This window comes from Humulus lupulus, chromosome 6, assembly GCF_963169125.1.
Source record: "Humulus lupulus chromosome 6, drHumLupu1.1, whole genome shotgun sequence".
NCBI classification, from domain to species: Eukaryota; Viridiplantae; Streptophyta; class Magnoliopsida; order Rosales; family Cannabaceae; genus Humulus; species Humulus lupulus.
Genome location: NC_084798.1, coordinates 184104815 through 184119629, shown reverse-complemented (window position 1 = coordinate 184119629; position 14815 = coordinate 184104815).

Sequence of the window (14815 nt, the reverse complement as noted above, 5' to 3'; positions counted from 1 at the left end):
TAGCACCTTTGCCAAATCTGACTAATTAGTCAGTACCATGCACAAGTAAGCAATGCTATCAATGTGTATCATATGCCAATTATTAAAGGGTAGGGCATTTAGCACGCTTACTTAATAGTTGCTAGCATAATTATGATCATGCACAAACACAGAGACTCAAGCTCTGACCAATCTCACATTCATCATTCATGGCATGCCGTAATCACATGTTTCTTGTGCATCACATGCGTCACACTAAATCATCTAGCATGCCTCAGTAATAATCATATGCAAATGAGCAAGATTACTAAGCATTCGTTATGCTATCAATGTTTACATTTAAACATCCAACATGCATCAATCATAACCATGCATGTCACACATGGGGTGCAGTTTTCTTACCTTCGGTCCAAGCACAGGTTACCAACAAATGAGCCACAAGCACGATCCTGATTCCAAGCCTCTAGTGATAACCTAGTCACAACCACAAATGGTGATCCAATGAGTTCAAGTTCTAAAACCAATCCTTGAACTAAAACTTAGCCTCCAAGACATCAATCCTCACTAATCCGGGTAGTAGGAATGATCTCGAGGCCTAAAACCATGTTCCCGGGGTCAAAACACCCAAACGGGCTCAAAAGCCTGCTTGAGCCGCGGCCCACAGCACAACCAGAGGCAAGCGCCGCGGCGCCCAACACCAAGGGCCGTGGCACCCAGCAAGAGCAAAACAGGGCACCTGCTTCATCGAGCAAGGGCCGCGGCGCCCAAGAACAGGGTCGCGGCCCAACTTCGGGGCAGCCATTTTTCTTCATTTTTAACCTTTCAAAACCTCCCAAAAACATGTCTAAACACTCCCAGTCATCAAATCAAAGTTCCCAAACTCCCCAATGGTCCAAAACCACCAAAACCTGAGGCTCAAACGAACTAAAAACTCAACGATTCACAAAGTCCAATTAAAGCTTAAAAATTTTTAATAACTTAAACTTGAATTACCTCCGATTGAGTTGTTTCCAACTAAATCCTCAGGCTAATAAGCTTCTAATTCCCCTTAGGATTGCTATGCCTCGATCCTCTCTTGAATCCGAGTCCTAGAACTCGAGTTATCTTTGAAAACGCGATCGGGAGACGAAAAGGGAACTTTAGGGAGAGAGAACGCACATAACATTCTTTTTATTTTCTTAAAAGGTTACTTCAAGCTTAAGTAGCTTCCAATAAAACCTAATGCTCGGGGTCCCGAAAACACCCCCGGGGACATTATAGTCAAAACTTCCAGAATTTCCCCCTGGTCTTACTAACTCCCAATTCGTTTGAGCCTCAGGTTTTGGTGGTTTTGGACCATTGGGGAGTTTGGGAACTTTGATTTAATGATTGGGAGTGTTTAGACATGTTTTTGGGAGGTTTTGAAAGGTTAAAAATGAAGAAAAATGGCTGCCCCGAAGTTGGGCCGCAGCCCTGTTCTTGGGCGCCGCGGCCCTTGCTCGATGAAGCAGGTGCCCTGTTTTGCTCTTGCTGGGCGCCGCGGCCGTTGGTGTTGGGCGCCGCGGCGCTTGCCTCTGGTTGTGCTGGGGGCCGCGGCTCAGGCAGGCTTTTGAGCCTGTTTGGGTGTTTTGACCCCGGGAACATGGTTTTAGGCCTCGATATCATTCCTACTACCCGGATTAGTGAGGATTGATGTCTTGGAGGCTAAGTTTTAGTTCAAGGATTGGTTTTAGAACTTGAACTCATTGGATCACCATTTGTGGTTGTGACTAGGTTATCACTAGAGGCTTGGAATCAGGATCGTGCTTGTGGCTCATTTGTTGGTAACCTGTGCTTGGATCGAAGGTAAGAAAACTGCACCCCATGTGTGACATGCATGGTTATGATTGATGCATGTTGGATGTTTAAATGTAAACATTGATAGCATAATGAATGCTTAGTAATCTTGCTCATTTGCATATGATTATTATTGAGGCATGCTGGATGATTTAGTGTGACGCATGTGATGCACAAGAAACATGTGATTAGGGCATGCCATGAATGATGAATGTGAGATTGGTCAGAGCTTGAGTCTCTGTGTTTGTGCATGATCATAATTATGCTAGCAACTATTAAGTAAGCGTGCTAAATTCCCTACCCTTGAATAATTGGCATATGATACACATTGATAGCATTGCTTACTTGTGCATGGTACTGACTAATTAGTCAGATTTGGCAAAGGTGCTAGTATCAACTGTGAAGTTGTGACTCATTAGTCAGGTTTGGCAGTGGTACTGGGCACTGGTCACATTGCGCTGACTCATTAGTCAGGACAGCCTTAGCGTGTTTAACGCAAGCCAACAAAGATTAGATCTAATCGACTTTCTGCATGGAATGACTCAAATGAGCATTAATGCCAAACCGACCTCAAGGTCGATGAAAAATATAAGCACTTGAAGGCTAGTGGCTTACCTAGCAGCCACTCTTCCACTTGAAATAGTGACTTGCTTGTCAGTCACTCAGTATGGTTTACCAGAACCTGTTGAAGGCTAGTGGCTTACCTAGCAGCCACTCTTCCATTTGAGTTAGTGAATTACTTGTCAGTCACTCAGTATGGTTTACCAGAACTTGTTGAAGGCTAGTGGCTTACCTAGCAGCCACTCTTCCATTTGAAGTAGTGACTTGCTTGTTGGTCATTCAGTATGGTTTATCGGAACCTCAAATGTTGCGACACTCATTCGATTAGTGACTTGTTTGGTGGTCACTCATCTAGTTAGGATTGACTTAATAGTCCTCCGATCAAAAGAGCAGGATTTCTTATCCTGGATACCCCAGCATCGTTTGAACTCATTTGCATGCTGAATAGAGCTATGTTTGCTAGGCATGCCAGATATGATTTTACTGTTTATGAGCATATGAGTTTTCTTGCTGGGCTTCGGCTCATGGGTGCTTTGTGGTGCAGGTAAAGACAAAAGGAAGTTGGACCATCCTTGAGTTGAAGAGCTTAGGTGATGACGTGTACATATGCAGTTGCTCGACCAATACTTGGGCGAGGTTTGAAAGAGAAACTAGGGTTAAACCCTGTTTTGTCGCTTAGAACGACCTGTTGTAAATATTCTTTTGTAATAGACTCTGAAATTATATTTTTGGGATCCCAATGTATACATTAAATGTTTTAGTGAAACGTTACCTCTTAACCGAAATTTTTAATCCCTAAACCGCTAATCACACTTAGTTACACGTTTATGGACAAACGACTCTATTAGCGAGTTTAGCACTGTTTGCAATGTGCACTGTAGCGGTCCCGGAGTTAGGGCATTACACGAGTCATCGGGAAGACTCCTGAAGTGGGCCATAGAACTTAGTCAATTCGACATTGCATATTTCCCTAGGATTTTAATCAAGGGACAGGCTTTGGCTGACTTCATCGTGGAGTGTATCGGGATCACTGAAGATGAAGAGCCCATCACGCCTCTATGGAAGGTCTTCATGGACAAAACCTCAAATGAAAACAGGTCCGGGATCATCTTAATATCCCCTCAAGGACATCAGTTGCAAAGCGCCCTACGCTTCCAATTCGAAGCATCGAATAATAAGGCCGAGCACGAGGCCATGCTAGCTGGACTACGTCTGGCCCAGGAGGTAGGGGCAGCAAGTCTATAAGTCTACAACGAATCCCAATTGGTGGTTAGATAAATCTCAGGGGAATACAAAACGAAGGGGGAAAGGATGGCTGCTTATGTGACGTGAGCCTGGGAGCTACTCCCATCCTTCAAGAAATATTTCATCTACCAAATCCCCAGGGAACATAATGTGTTTGCAGACACATTAGCCAAGCTGGCCATGGATGTTAAAGTCGAGCTCTCTGCGCTTGTCCCGATCAACCACCTTCCCGCACCAAGTATTCGAGCCCCCGCAGTCAACGTCATAGACTATTCCACATCCTGGATGGGTCCTCTTATCCACTACCTAACTACAGGGGGGCTACCCACGGACAGGGCGGCCGCCAGGAAGCTTCAATATCAGGCTCCCAGATACGTCATGATGGATGGAAAACTCTATCGCAGAGGGTTGTCCATGCCATACCTCCAGTGTGTGTCTGGGACAGAAATGAGTGCAATCATGCATGGAGTGCACGAAGGTTTCTGCAGAGATCACACAACCAGACTCAATTTGTCCAAGAAAATCCTAAGGCAGGGCTATTTCTGGCCAAAAATGAAGAAGGACTATGTTGATTACGTCCTCAAGTGCGAACAGTGCCAAAGGTACGCGAAGATCCCGCGAGCCCCTCTGACGGAGATAACCTTGATGACCAGTCTCTGGCCTTTTGCAGTGTGGGGAATCGACTTGGTAGGATCGCTCCCGACTGGGAAAGGTGGCATAAAGTATGACATCGTGGCCATCGACTATTATACCAAGTGGGTTGATGCGAAGCTAATAAGCACCATCACCTCCAAAAAGGCCCTAGACTTCGTCATCAACAATATTGTGTGCCGATATTGCCTCCCTTGCAAAATCGTGTTCGACAACGGGAAGCAATTTGACAGCGTCCACTTCGCTGATTTCTATGAAAGACATGACATAGTTAAAAGCTTCTCCCTAGTCACCAAGCCTCAAGCAAACGGACAAACAGAGGTTGTGAACAAGATTTTGAAGGGGACATTAAAGAAAAAGCTTTAAGCCTACAAGAGCAAGTGGTTGGAAGAACTGCTCCGCATCCTATGGGCGTACCGGACCATAGAAAGAACATCTACCAGACACACTCCCTACTCAATGATGAACGGATGTGAAGCTGTCATCCTAGTGGAAACGGCCGTCCCATCTCATATACAAGACACATATGATCCCGCCCAGAACCACGCCTTACTCTAGGAATCTTTGGACCTCATTGAAGAGTTCCGGGAATAATCCCAGGTTCAGCTGAAGATGTATCAGGGAAAGGTCACCAAGCACTTTAACTCTAAAGTTAAGAGTCGTAAGTTTAAAAACCGGTGATCTAATCCTGTGAAGAGTCTTCCTTGCAACCCAAGATCCGAGAGTGGGGGTTCTAGGACCAAACTGGGAAGGACCTTATGAAATCCAAAATGAAGTATGTCTGGGAACGTATCGCTTAAGGCGACTAGATGGAACAGAGGTCTCAAGGGCTTGGAACACATAACACCTCCGTCGATACTATCAGTAGTCGGGAGGGCATGGTTCTGTCCTTAATTTTTCTTGTAAAAAATGTACGCCCCACGGAGATTTCTCATTTAATGAAAATGATGTGTACAAAACATCATAGAGAAATATTGTAAAGAAATAAAGGCTGCGTCTGTCTTCATCCTTTTTACGAACAAGTAACCCAAGACTATAGTCTTCACTCACTTGGGGGGGGGGGGGTATGACCATCTATACGAACAAGTCTAAGAATAAAAACAAAACAAAACAGGATGCAAAATAAGAGTTTAGTTCTAGTCCAGACCGTATAGACAGGGGGTGAAAAACCCAACTCCCAACAAAATAGGATGCAAGGCTCAGGCCCAGTCCTAACTCGGACGAACATGGCCCGGGGGGTACGAAATTCAATAGGATGCAAGGCTCAAGCCCAGTCCTAAACTGGACGCACGTGGTCCGAGGGGGTACAAAAACCCAATAGGACATAAGGCCCAGGTCTGGTCATAACCTGGACGTACAAGGTTCGGGGGTACAAAAACCCAATAGGACATAAGGCCCAAGCCTAGTCATAACCCGGACATACACGGTCCGGGGGTACATAAACCCAATAGGACATAGGGCCTGGGCCTAGTCCCAACTCGGACGTACATGGTCCGGGGGGTAAAAAACCCACCAGGAGGTAAGGTCTAATCCTAACCAGGACGAACATGGTTCAGAGGTATAATACCCAGTAGGAAATACGACTCGGGCCTAATCCTAACTCGGACATGCATGGTCCGAGAATACGAAATACCTAAAAATTAGTTGACATAATGTGGTCTCAAATAACCTATTACATGTCCACATTTCCTCTGTAATAGCCCAAAACCATTGGAACGTGAGTTTTAGGTTTAAGTTGTTTAAAATTAGTCTTATAAATGGCCCAGGCCATTGGAACCTAACCCCTAGGTTCAAAATAAGCTAGTCAACAAATCTTTGATGGCCCAGGCCATTGGAATCTGAACACCAGAATCAGAATAAATAAATGTGATGATAATTATTAGCTCTCTTACGCTCCTGGCCATTGGAACCTGGACACTAGGATTAAAGCAAGTTAATTAGTTATGTCACACCTAAAAGAAATCTCTAACGGTCCAGGTCGTTAGAGCCCGAACCATAAAATCGGGGTGAAAAAGGCTAAGTTATATTGATAAGTACAAAATGGTCTTGATCGTTGAGACCCGAACATGGATCCCTAGACGAACTAAATGCCTTCTACAAATTTTCTCTAGTGGTCTTGACCGTTGGAACTGGGACCAAACATTCGACTAATGTTCATGAAAAGTGGTAAAACACTTAGTGAAGTTTTGAGAAGAAAATAAACGAATGAAAAAGGGAAAAATTTGTGCAAGAAATAAATTCAATATATAAAAAAGAAAATAAAGAAAAGTGTCTTGGACGCATGTGCATCCATAAAAGTGATAAACACAAATACAAAAAAAAAAAAAGGAAGCCACAAGTGCAACTTGAAGGCCCAGACCTAGGCTTTGACGTGCTCCGGGGCCTCTGAAACGGTTTCATCCTAATCATCCCCGGCCAAGATCTTTACATTGACTTTTTCCTTGGCCTCGAATTCAACTCTCTTCACGGCAGGATCGGGGTAAACAAGGAGATTCATGTTTTTGTCCTGGAACCAGGCCATATAGATGGCCTCGTCAAAAATGGCCTCCAGCAAAGCATCCGCATGCTCATTTTCTTTGCGAACCTCTTCATTTCGCTTCACCTCCAGCTGAAGCAAGTCATCTTGGGCTTGGATCCGGGAGTCAAGAGTTGCAACCTTCTCCCGATCCTGGCGAGATTGGGCCTCGACCGCCTCAAGGAGGGCCTTGGTTGATGCCTCTAAGCCCCGAACACAAAGAAGCTCCGCCTCCAGGCTATCCGCCAACTTCTTATGGTCGACCTCCATCCTGGACAGAGTTTCCTCGAGTTGGAACTTAACCCGGGCGGCCTCCTCGCGGTCAGCTTGAACCCAAGCAACCTCCTTGGCCAGGGCCTCCCTAGCAGCTTCCTGATAGTTCACAGCCCCCTCCAGCTCCATTTGGGCCGTCTACAACCTCATTGCCATCTCTGCCACCAAGTCAGCGTTCCTGTGGGCCAGCAGTGCGTCCTGGAACTAACCAAAGTTAGAAAATGTACGAGTAAAAAAGATGGTAAAGTAAAAGATCATGCGAACATGTAACTTACAGCAGTGGCTTGGTGACGGATGGCCTGGGAGATGAACAAAGCGTCTTGATTGGCCAGAGTGGCGTACCGCTTCAACTGCAGGTTGGACATGGTCGTTCCAACCTGGGCCAACAGATCCGCGGCTAGCAGAGTCGTATCTTGTCCCAACTTGGGACGAAACCCAGTCTCAGCAGCGAGCCGGTCCACGATTGGTTGTGAAGCGCTATAGGCGGCCCAGTGCTCGGTGAACTCCACCTTTCACCGGACAATTAAGGCACGGTAGACCTCCTCCTGTTTGTCCTAGCCATCTTCCCAAGCCCGGGACACTAATCTTGTCCTCTCCTCCTGAAGGACCATGTCCCCCTCCTTAGGGAGGGCCGGATTGATGGGGAGCACGGGAGCCTTCGGGATCTCTCGAGGGACGATAAGGCTCTCCCCAGAAGAATGCTCCTAGGCTGGGGCAAGATCTTTGGTCTTAGCCCTCTTGGCCCGACTCGCAGACTCGCTAGCGGCCGAGTCCGCGGCTCTTTTCTCTGGCACCCGATTCGCCAAGGGCTCCTGCTCCAATTCGATGACTGGGAGATGGCGGGCGGAGACGGAACAACTTCAATGTGTACCGTCGGGATAACAGTCATGGCTGGAGTCTTCTCGACTACCTTCTAGTCCGACCTCGAATCCCCAAGGACCAACTCCATCACCTTACTCTTGGGCAGGCCCTTGGCGGCCTTCTTCGCCGAGGCTCTGGCCGCGGCTGCCTGGGCCTCCATCATTTCTTTCATCTTGGTCATGGGGTTAGACATGTCTGAATCATCTAAAATGGACAAACAGAAAGAAGTCAGCAAGATATATGAATGAGGACAAAAACTAAATAAAAGCAAGTTAGTCTAAGTTCCTCCGGGACGAACCCTTATTTAAACCACTGGTATGACTCAACTCCCCTAAGGCAAAGGAATGAATGCGGTCCCCCATGTCGTCCAGGTCCAGAAAGTTACCATATTGCAGGAACCCAGATGAATATATGAGGGCTGAGGTATCCAGGACAATGGGGTAGGGAAGCCCCACTTCTCGGACGACCCCGATCGGATAGTCTCGGTATATTTACCTATCCCTAACTGAGTCCTCGAGGCAAGGAGCATAAGTCAAAAGCAAAGGCAAATTACCTTGCCTCGATATGCTGGCTCCGGGAGCCCCAGTGTTTGGCTGAGCCTCCCCAAAGAGGGTGTCCAACTCCTTCGATGCGGCCCTATCTGCTTGGTGGTCCTGCTCTTTTTTCTTCTTGGCCACATCCGCGCGGGTCGCGGCCTCAATGACCTTGATATGCACGAGGGCCAATTCCTCCCTCAAGGCGGGATCTCTCTCGCACTGCAGCCCCTGGAAGCTAGGGGCCGCGATCGTCTGGTTGGCCGCAAGCATTCCAACCAGCTGTAAATTCTCCGTGTTCTCATAGTCCCCCGCATCCAGCTCCTCCATGCTCAAGCTGGCGTAATACTTCTTTCGATCCAAGATTGACATGGTGAGGAGAGTTTGGGCATATGGTCCTGTGTTCCAGGAGCGTGAATGAAGAACAGAAAACAAAAGGAAAAGGAGTTGAGGAGAAAACAACTTACCCATGTGCTGGAAGTCTAGCACCAACGTGGGATTCTTCTGCAGGAGAAACCCGGATGTCATGAACCAGTAGTGCCTGACATCCGGGGGGTGCTTCCAGTAACTGTAAGGAGTTGAATAGTTTCTGCAGGGCTTCAACCTGTAGAAGTCATTCCGGGTCTTGTCTTTAATGTTAAGCTGCGACTTCAGCTTATAGAAATACAACACATCTGCGGGAGTAGGTGACAGGATCTCCTTTGACGCACAGAAAAGGTGCCACCTCGCGAGCAACTTGTAGGCCTGGGGCATGAGTTGGAATGACGCGATTCCCACGAACTTAAGGAATCACCCGAAGTATCCGTGAAGCGAGAGCATAGCTCCTGCATTGATATGGCCTACGCTCCAGGGCCCGAAGTCGCCCACGCTGGTGTGGGCCTTCTCCTCCCTCCTGGCTAGTCGGTTGTAGAAGAGTCCGGGAGTCGATTCTACTCCCAAGTGCTTCTCCAAGGCATCCAGCATCCGGTAGTTCCGGAATTCATTTTTCTCCCCGTCCATCTCCCATGTGTTACCACTAGGAGGTTTACGCCCTTCCAGGACGATGGGGTCCGACTGTACATACTCCTCCAGATGAAGGGTGACGTCGCTGGTCATGATTGATGATCTGGGAATAATTAGGGAAATAAGAAAACCAAGCAGTTTGCACCAGAACTCAAAAATATTAGTTAAGGTACGGGGGTCTCTCCTAGAACTGCTTCGAGAAGTCCCCTTAGGACCCAGATCCAGGATCAAAAGAGATCCTAAGAATCTTGATCAGGAACTACGAAAGAAAGGTTTCTTCTCGATTTTCCCGAATCAGTCCGGGACAGCCAAAGAGATCCGGGACAACTCTACCGGATATACTACCTAGATCATCTATTCTAAAAATCTCTATTTTGCTCATACCCACCCAATGCGGTGGTCCCGACCCTAACAATCTTATGGTCTCAAAGGAAACAATAATAAAAAAAAGAGTAAAGGACCAAGAAACTTACTATGGGGCACTAGATCTGGAAGTCGTGGGGTCTCCGGCAAAAGGGTCGGCAAGATCTCAGCTTTGAATCGACAGAGGAGATATAGGAGCTCGTCCACTGGTTGAACTGGGACCGGATTGTCTGGCGGTGATGTAGAAAGGATGTGGTCTGGGAAGAAACGACGACGGAGAAGAAGCAGTCGTCGGAGAATCTCATCGGCAAACTCGGACATAAAACTCTCTCTCTCAGCTCTGATTGTTCAGAATGTGTAAAGTGACAAATGAAAATCTGGGGGTATTTATAGGGCAAAAATCATACTGCTTGATCCAGCGGTTTAGAATAACTTCCCTCATCTAACGGTCCCGGATTGCGTAGAGTCTTTAATTAGCCCAATCGAGTATTGGATCGTGGATTCATCAATTAGCGATCCGCGTCCACTCGATCCGATGATCCACAATAGGTTATTTTAGAAATTTCCTCATCCGACGGTCCCAATTGGTGCATAAATATTAAATGACCCACTAAATTACCCTACCAGCATCACTCGTACAGACGAGATGCCTTGGAAATCACGCTGACGCTTGGCTGTCAACACGATAATAAAGAGATTCTCCCCAAATATGTCAGGCTCGAGTAATACAGATGCACCGGTTATAGGGAAACACGTGCGTATAACATGATGAATTTGAAAGGACAAGGGTCGCCCAAACTTCCCTTAAGTAAATGAACTCGCCTTCTGCAAAACAAATCGGGTTGTTGGGATTTAATCAGGAACATTGGCGCAAACTCTTTTAATGTGAGGTTAACCAAATGGCCCCCCATGGAAATGGACCCGTCTCCCCGAGGAACAAACCGGGATATTGGAATTCGATCTGGGAAAATGAAGCAAGCCTCCATTGTGCAAGCACAGACGAAGGCTTGGGTGGTAAATGTTAACCCTGTTTTCCCCAAGGACACGTGGCACGACACACTGGATCCATGGGCTATTTTAAAGAGATCCAAGGCCCAGGATGAGCCCAATGGATGGGGAAGGAATACAACCTAGTGGCCCAATTACTAGCAAGCCCAACATTGTCCACTGCGCGCCCCCACACGAGGGAACCGAGACCATGATGTGGGCCTGATTTGTCCTCCCGGACCCATCCTAATGCGTCATCCGGGATGCGATTAAAGGTGATGGGCTCAAGTCTAAGAACGGACCAGGACGATAGTGGATGAACCCGAGTTCTGGTAAACGAACAAGGGTCCTGCTAAATGGACCAGGATGTTAGCAAATGAACCCGGACCAGGCATCCGGGTTGGCCATGATAGACTGTCCCCAACACTGACATCACCCCGAGAAACATAGAGTCTTGTCTCCTCAACTAACCTGTTGAAGAGGTTACATACGGAATGTACGCCGTTATTTTGAACAGTACTGCCACTACTCTGACGGATCCTGTCCCTAGGATCTCCTTAGAAGCCTACATGGACCAGACTGAAGCTGCATACTGTTGTCAGTTGTACAATGTGGTTATGCTCAAGCCAGCCCAATGGACCCTAACTAGTGTATTTTATTTGATAGAATCATTTGTATTAAGCTTTCATTAGTGAGCAAATCATATTTATATCCGTATTGGGCCCGGATTAGTCTGACCTAAGTCCAGTGCATCCAACTGCCTATAAATAGGACCATTTGTGGATTGTATAGAGGATCAGAATTTTCTTTTGTAAGCACATACTCTGCTCAAACTTACAGAAAACTCCATTGCTAAAGCTCTCTAAACTCTAATACAATAGATTTATGGACTAAGGCTCTTTAACACCCCAACAACGTAAAAACCCTTGTGTGATTATCTTTAAATAATTTCTTGTTGCTTTCTTATTTTTGATGATTCTAGTTTCCGAAAAAATCAGTAAACACCTATATATGTATACATCTGTTGACGCGGTTCTTCGCCAACAGGTAATTAAGAAAATAAGAGAATGGGATTAGTGCTAAAAGTTGAACCGAAATGGATGAGTGATCTCAATGTAAAATGGTAATGCCAACCCTTTTTTTAGGTGGTTCAAAGGTTAAAATCCTTCTACTCCACCAGCCACTATTATTATTATATTTATGGTATTCTTTACAAAGTATTTTGTTACACCATAGAATCCAGCCCTTTGCAACTCCCAGGATCTCCATATTTATAGGAGAAGGCACCTGGGGGTTGGAAAGGGGGGTCATCCCGTGACCTCCTTACCTATCATGTCACTTCTGTGACATTCATGATTAATTCCTAAAACCTGACATATGAAGTGTGGTCTAATCAATGGGAAATGGAGATAATGGGCCGCACGGCCCAACCCAGTCCTGGGTGCCTGAACACGCACGTTCCTGCTGCGTGTCCGAGAATTCAGGGATATATCAGACACGTGATGTCTGATATATGCACGTTTACATTGCGTGGTTGACTTTATAAAAGGTCATAGCTTCCAACTCCAGCTCGGATCCTGAGCTGGATGTCTTCTTGACCTGCGGCCTTAATAGTCTTGACTCGGCCCTTAACTAGTCTTGATAGACCTTTGGTTACCTCCAGCTAAAGAGGTAGGACCTGACAACAGCAGCTCCAGCCACGTGGCATCCACGGAGCTGAGATATAATTACGCCATATCCCAGCTCGCTAATAGCCCATGGAAAATTAGGGCGTACAACATCATTTCAAATTCAACCATTAGATTAAATTATTTTGATTAATTAGTATTGATCATAGTATAAAAATATGCATCTATTGGCCCCTTCTAATTTTTTTTCTATATCTTTGTACAATATATATATTTTAAAATTATTATTAACATATGTAAAAATGTATATTAGTCTAGGACTCCATCACTATATATATTGAACATATAATTCAGGATCTATAGTAATTTTAATTATTTGTATTTTAGCTTAACTTCACCATAAATCTTTTGCTTTTAAAAATATATTTTTGGACTTTGTCAAATAGTTAAAAACTGTCCTGTACGCCTTGATTTTCCCACGGGCTGATTAGCAAGCTGAGCTATGGCCTAATCATGGTTATCTCGTGGACATCCCCAAAACCAGAGCTGCCATCATAAGATCGTACCTCCTTAGCTCGAGGTAACCTAAGGGTTCGCCTCTGATAGCTTAAGGACAGGGTCTGGGCTCTGAAGGCCGAAGGTCGAGTTAAATATCCAGCTCGTGGTACGAACTAGAGTTGGAGGCTATGACCCTTTGTAAAGTCAACACACGCAAGGTAAACGTGCATATATCAGACATCACGTGTCTGATATGCCCCTGACTTCTCGGACACGCAGCAGGAACGTGCGTATTCAGACACCCACGACTGGGTTGGGCCGTGCGGCCCAATATCTCCTTACCTATTGATTTGACCACTCTTATGTGTCAGGTTTAGGAATTAATCATGAATGTCACATAGTTGATACGATAGGTAAGAAGGTCACGGGATGACTTTCTTACCAACTCCCAGGTGCCTTCTCCTATAAATATGGAGACCCTGGGAGTAAATAGGGGTTGAATTCTCTCTTGTAAGAAATACCCTGTAATCAAATATCCAGTATATAGCAATAATATTGACTAGTGGAGTAGAAGGATTTTAACCTTTGAACCACTTAAAAAACGTGTCTTGAGTCACCATTTCATTTCCTAAGATCATATATCTGTTTCGGTTCAACCTAAGCACTAATCGCTCTCTTCTTTTCTTAATTACCTGTTGGCGAAGAACCGCGTCAACAGTTTGGTGCTTTCATTGAGAGCAAGTTCGATTAAGTGCTGTCGCAAACATCCAACTATGGTGACTACTCAATCCAGGCACGGTAACGAGGCAGAGCAGCATGATGGGCAGGAGGCTCATCATACTGCCAACCCTGGTGAACAAGTTCCTGAAGCCCAGCAGCGGCCAGGAAAGCAGCCGGCGGGCCAAGATGACACCGGAAGTTCGGCACCCCGGCCACCTAATCCAAACCCGTGTTATTACACGGCGGTGGAGATGGAGAACGCTCAGCCAAGGAGCCAGCTAGCAATAGCTAACCAGCAGATCAAGGATGTGCTGGCCCGACTACCCCCTCTCACAACCGACGCTAACGTCGAAGGGAGGCAAGGCGAGGCTCCTAAGTCTCGCCGGGGTAACCGGTCCAGGCATAGCCGCTTGGACAGACTTCCGACATCCAACTCCACTCCTTCATCACACCATCGAGAGGCAAGCTTCGAAGAAGTGCCTGGAGCCAGGCAACAGCAATACAGCCGTTCAGTCAGGACGTCGACTCCTAGCTCCCAACCATCCTCGAGAGCGCCCAGGGGAGCTCGAGGTAATTCCCGAAGGAGATCCGGGGAGGGCTCGCAGCATCAGCTCGTCCCCAACAACCGTCCTGCGCCTCGTCCAGATCGCCAGGCTCGGGACCAACAGGTTGGCAGGGCCGAGAGGCTCCCACCGAGCTTGATCCGTCCAGACGGAACCAGGATCGCCTCTCCAGTCAGGCATCCTTCTCCTCCTCAGCCCGTCCGAGATATTCCAGCCTACGGAAGTAGCAGGAGAAACCTGCCATCAGCTGGACCTTCCCGGCATAACAGGGCGCCAAGGGAAAGCCCAAATCATCACCACCAAGGGCGGACTCCAAGCCTATCTAGCCGGAGCCACTGAACCGGCAGTCGTCGGAGCGATCTCTTTGGGGGAGACCTGCGTCAGCGTTTGAGTTCGGCACAAAGTCATCAAACCACCCAGGGAGGTGACCTGCGAGATCGCCTTAACTCTCATAGAGGAGAGCCAGCAGGAGGAGATAGCTACGCTCGCTCAGGGGGGGCCCTGTCCGAAGTATGTAACGGAGGGAATGCCCCAAATAACCTATCTCAAGATAGGAGGGGCAATAACCCACCAAATATGTACAATGGATCCGGAGCTGTTGAACAGCCCCGGAATAACCAA